The sequence below is a fragment of the Aegilops tauschii genome, chromosome 7 (assembly GCF_002575655.3).
Source record: "Aegilops tauschii subsp. strangulata cultivar AL8/78 chromosome 7, Aet v6.0, whole genome shotgun sequence".
Classification (NCBI taxonomy): Eukaryota; Viridiplantae; Streptophyta; class Magnoliopsida; order Poales; family Poaceae; genus Aegilops; species Aegilops tauschii.
In genome coordinates this window covers 438,352,524-438,358,523 of record NC_053041.3, presented here as the reverse complement: position 1 = coordinate 438,358,523, position 6,000 = coordinate 438,352,524, and positions in this window count along the sequence as shown.

Here is a 6,000-nt window from a genome sequence, read left to right as displayed (position 1 = left end):
CTTGGGATGCCTTGGGCATCCCCAAGCTTGAGCTTTTGTGTCTCCTTAATTCCTCTCATTTCACGGTCTACCTAAATTTCCAAAGCTTCATCCACACAAAACTCAACAAGGACTCGTGAGATAAGTTAGTATAAAGCAATGCAAAAACCTTATCATACTCTACTGTAGCAAATCACTAAAATTATTATTCAACATTGCATACTAAATGCCTCTGCATATTTAATAGTCCTATCCTCAAATAGAATCATTAAAGAAGCAAACATATGCAAACGTAACAGCAATCTGCCTAAACAGGACAGTCTGTAAAGAATGCAGCAAGATCCATACTTACCTAGCTCCAAAAATTATGAAAGAAAATTCGCACTGTAGTACATTTATCATAGTTTGTTATGCAAAATGTTTCATCATTTTATCACATAATGACTTTTCTAGGGAATTTTTGCAACAGCGGTAAACTTTCTGTTTTCAAACTGCAACATGTAGACTTGTAAAATAAGCATAGTAAAGGCTATCAATGCCACTTTTATTGAAATAAAAGATGCAAACCATTATTCTAAATAACATCAAGCAAATCCTAACAAAATAAATTGACGCTCCAAGCAAAACACATATCATGTGGTGAATAAAAATGTAGCTCCAAGTAAAGTTACCGATGAACGAAGACGAAAGAGGGGATGCCTTCCGGGGCATCCCCAAGCTTAGGCTCTTGGTTGTCCTTGAATATTACCTTGGGGTGACTTGGGCATCCCCAATCTTAGGCTCTTGCCACTCCTTATTCCATAGTCCATCGAATCTTTACCCTAAACTTGAAAACTTCACAACACAAAACTCAACAGAAAACTCGTAAGCTCCGTTAGTATAAGAAAATAAAACCACCACTTAGGTACTGTTGTGAACTCATTATAAATTCATATTGGTGTAATATCTACTGTATTCCAACTTCTCTATGGTTCATACCATCCGATACTACTCATAGATTCATCAAAATAAGCAAACAACACATTGAAAACAGAATCTGTCAAAAACAGAACAGTCTGTAGTAATCTGTATCAAACGTATACTTATGGAACTGAAAAAATTCTGAAATAAATTGGTGGACCTGAGGAATTTGTATATTAATCATCTGAAAAAAGAATCAACCTAAAATCACCCTCCAGTACAAAATGGCAGCTAATCTCGTGAGCGCTAAAGTTTCTGTTTTTTACAGCATGATCATAAAGACCTCACCCAAGTCTTCCCAAAGGTTCTACTTGGCACAAACACTAATTAAAACACAAAACCACATATAAACAGAGGCTAGATGAATTATTTATTAATAAATATGAACAAAAATAAAATTGGGTTGCCTCCCAACAAGCGCTATTGTTTAACGCCCCTAGCTAGGCATGATGATTTCAATGATGCTCACATAAAAGATAAGAATTGAAACATAAAGAGAGAATCATGAAGAATATGACTAGCACATTTAAGCCTAACCCACTTCCTATGCATAGGGATTTTGTGAGCAAAGAATTTATGAAAACAAGAACCAACTCGCAGAGGAAGGCAAAACAAGCATAACTTCAAGATTTTCAACACATAGCGAGGAAACTTGATATTATTGCAATTTGTAGAAGCATATGATCCTCTCTCATAATAATTTTCAGTAGCATCATGAATGAATTCAACCATATAACCAGCACATAAAGCATTCTTTGCATGATCTACTTGCATAGAAATTTTACTACTCTCCACATAAGCAAACTTATCCTCATCAATAGTAGTGGGAGCAAACTCAACAAAATAACTATCATGTGAAGCATAATCCAATTGAAAATTAAAATCATGATGAAAAGTTTCATGGTTATCTTTATTATTTATAGCATACGTGTCATCACAATAATCATCATAAATAGGAGGCATGCTATCATCATAATAAATTTGCTCATCAAAACTTGGGGGACTAAACATATCATCTTCATCAAACATAGCATCCCCAAGCTTGTGGCTTTGCATATCATTAGCATCATGGGTATTCAAAGAATTCATACTAACAACATTGCAATCATGCTCATCATTCACATATTTTATGCCAAGCATTCTATGTAATTATTCTTCTAGTACTTGAGCACAATTTTTGGAATCCTTATTTTCACGAAACACATTAAAAAGATGAAGCATATAAGGCACCCTTAATTCCAATTTTTTTGTAGTTTTCTTTTATAAACTAAACTAGTGATAAAACAAGAAACTAAAAGATTTGATTGCAAGATCTAAATATATACCTTCAAGCACTCACCTCCCCGGCAACAGCGCCAGAAACTGCTTGATGTCTACTACACAACCTTCTTCTTATAGACGTTGTTGGGCCTCCAAGTGCAGAGGTTTGTAGGACAGTAGCAAATTTCCCTCAAGTGGATGACCAAAGGTTTGTCAATCTGTGGGAGGCATAGGATGAAGATGGTCTCTCTCAAACAACCCTGCAACCAAATAACAAAGAGTCCCTTGTGTCCCCAACACACCCAATACAATGGTAAATTGTATAGGTGCACTAGTTCGGCGAAGACATGGTGATACAAGTGCAATATGGATGGTAGATATAAGTTTTTGTAATATGAAAATATAAAAACAGAAAGCTAGCAAGTAACAAAAGTGAGCGAAAACGGTATTGCAATGCTAGGAAACAAGGCCTAAGGTTCATACTTTCACTAGTGCAAGTTCTCTCAACAATAATAACATAACTGGATCATATAACTATCCCTCAACATGCAACAAAGAGTCACTCCAAAGTCACTAATAGCGGAGAACAAACAAAGAAATTATTGTAGGGTACGAAACCACTTCAAAGTTATTCTTTCGGATCGATCTATTCAAGAGTTTGTACTATAATAACACCTTAAGACACAAATCAACCAAAACCCTAATGTCACCTAGATACTCCAATGTCACCTCAAGTATCCGTGGGTATGATTATACGATATGCATCACACAATCTCAGATTCATCTATTCAACCAACACAAAGAACTTGAAAGAGTGCCCCAAAGTTTCTACCGGAGACTCAAGACGAAAACGTGTGCCAACCCCTATGCACAAGTTCACGAGGTCACGGAACCCGCAAGTTGATCACCAAAACATACATCAAGTAGATCATGTGATATCCCATTGTCACCACAGATAAGAACATGCAAGACATACATCAAGTGTTCTCAAATCCTTAAAGACTCAATCCAATAAGATAACTTGAAAGGGAAAACTCAATCCATTACAAGAGAGTAGAGGGGGAGAAACATCATAAGATCCAACTAGAGTAGCAAAGCTCGCGATACATCAAGATCATACCACCTCAAGAACACGAGAGAGAGAGAGAGAGAGAGATCAAACACATAGCTACTGGTACATACCCTCATCCCCGAGGGTGAACTACTCCCTCCTGGTCATGGAGAGCGCCGGGATGATGAAGATGGCCACCGATGAGGGTTCCCCCCTCCGGCAGGGTGCCGGAACGGGGTCCCGGTTGGTTTTTGGTGGCTACAGAGGCTTGCGGCGGCAGAACTCCCGATCTATTGTGTTTCCCGATATTTTTAGGGTATATGGATATATATAGGCGAAAGAAGTTTGTCAGGGGAGCCACGAGGGTGGGGGCGCGCCTAGGGGGGTAGGGCGTGCCTCCCTGCCTCGTGGCTTCCTCGAAGCTTCCCTGACGTCTACTCCAAGTCTCCTGGATTGCTTCTATTCCAAAAATAACTCTCCCCAAGGTTCCATTCCGTTTGTACTCCGTTTGATATTCCTTTTCTTCGAAACATTGAAATAGGCAAGAAAACAACAATTTGGGCTGGGCCTCTGGTTAATAGGTTATTCCCAAAAATAATATAAAAGTGTTTAGTAAGGCCCATAAACATCCAAAACAGATAATATAATAGCATGAATACTTCATAAATTATAGATATGTTGGAGACGTATCACACATCGCTATGGGATAATCAACCGAGTTGCGGTCAGAAATTGGGTGCTTACTGGGGTATCCGGATGGTTGCAGTCGAGACCGATGTCCTCTGATGTGTCCGGCCACTGCTTTCGAGCCTTGAAGGATAGTTTTCACATCCCTACGTGTGTTGTGCCGAAGAATTTCTGAAGTGTCCGCGGTCCTTCCGGATTAAACTCCTACATACGGAGAGGCCATCGCTGGCATGGGAGAATCCGGCGGACTAGCATCACCTGTATCACGTTTATAAGGCCAACGTCCCTTTCAAGGACACCCCGGATACGACTTTGCAGCGTCTGTACTTTGTCAGCTGATCCGCAATCTAGTCCTTTATTTATCCACGATGCGAGCCGCAACGGAGGGCCAGATCGGAACACAGGTGCGGCTGCCCATTTGGTGCCGCGGGGTTCGGTGATATAGAACCACTCCTGTTGCCATGAGTTGGAGGTTTCCGCAAAGGTGCCTTTTCGCTAGATAGTATTGGCAAGCGTGCCCACTATAGCATCGCCGCACTCCGCTTGCTCCCCGTTAATTAACTTCGGCTTCACATTGAAAGTCTTAAGCCATAGGCCAAAGTGTGGGGGGGATGCGGAGAAAGGCTTCACACACGATGACGAACGTCGACATGTGGAGAAAAGAGTCCGGAGCTAGATCGTGGAAATCTAGCCCATAATAGAACATAAGGCCGCGAACAAAGGGGTGAAGAGCGAACCCTAACCCGCGGAGGAAGTGGGAGATGAATACAACCCTCTCGCCGGATTTTGGTGTGGGGATGACCTGCCCTTTAGTAGGGAGCCTGTGGGGGATTTCCGCAGTCAGGTACCTCGCCTTCCAAAGCTTTGTGGTATCCTCCTCGGTGACCGAGGAGGCTGCCCACCTACCTTGGGAGCTGGATCCGGACATAACTGGAGGGCCTGGAAACAATGGAAGAAATCTAATCCTGGGCGCTGAAGCCAGTGGTTGGGAAGGTTGAGGAAGAGCTAGGCGTGGGGGGAGAAAGACGGGTCTGTGCCCCTTGATAAAGGCAAAGAATATCGAACGCCTCCTCACGGGCCTTAAAACTCGCTTATTCCCAAGGAATAGCCAACAACACGGTTGGGTTACCCGCGTCCATAATAATGCGAATCCCGTGATAAGGGGACACGATCTCTGCTTCGACAAGACGTGCCAATGGAAACCGCCTCTTGAAACACGGAGCAGGAGGCTAAAAACGGTTCGAAATAATGACCGCGCGGAGAGGTGGCGTCTCACTATAGAAGATGTCAGTAGATGGGACTCGTTAAATACTGTACTCTTTGCGGAGCTTATTTTGCAGAGCCGGACACGTTATCTATGTTCAAAGACTGCTTTGGAATATTCGGAGGAGGAACCCGCCTTGCAATGCCGAAGACAATCTATGCGCTGGACACATCGTCATTGAAGCCTGGTTCAGGGGCTACTGAGGGAGTCCTGCATTAAGGGGTCCTCGGGCGTCCGACCTGTGTGATGTGGGCCGGACTGATGGGCCATGAAGATAAGAGACAGTAGACTTCCTCCCGTGTCCGGATGGGACTCTCCTTTGCGTGGAAGGCAAGCTTGGCGTTCGGATATGAAGATTCCTTCCTCTGTAAACTGACTCTGTACAACCCTAGGCCCCTTCGGTGTCTTTATAAACCGGAGGGTTTAGTCCGTAGAGGCAATCACAATCATACAGGCTAGACATCTAGGGTTTAGCCATTACGATCTCGTGGTAGATCAACTCTTGTAATCCTTATATTCATCAAGATCAATCAAGCAGGAAGTAGGGTATTACCTCCATCAAGAGGGCTCGAACCTGGGTAAAGATCGTGTCCCCCGTCTCCTGTTACCATCGACCTTAGACGCACAGTTCGGGACCCCCTACCCGAGATCCGCCGGTTTTGACATCGATAGTGCCCCCCACCCTTGTGGCCAAGGTGTGGGCCCCCTTCTGTTGATTCTTTCGCCAATATTTTTATGTTTTCTAGAAATAATCTCCGTTGATTTTCAGGTCATTCGGTGAACTTTTATTTCTGCACAA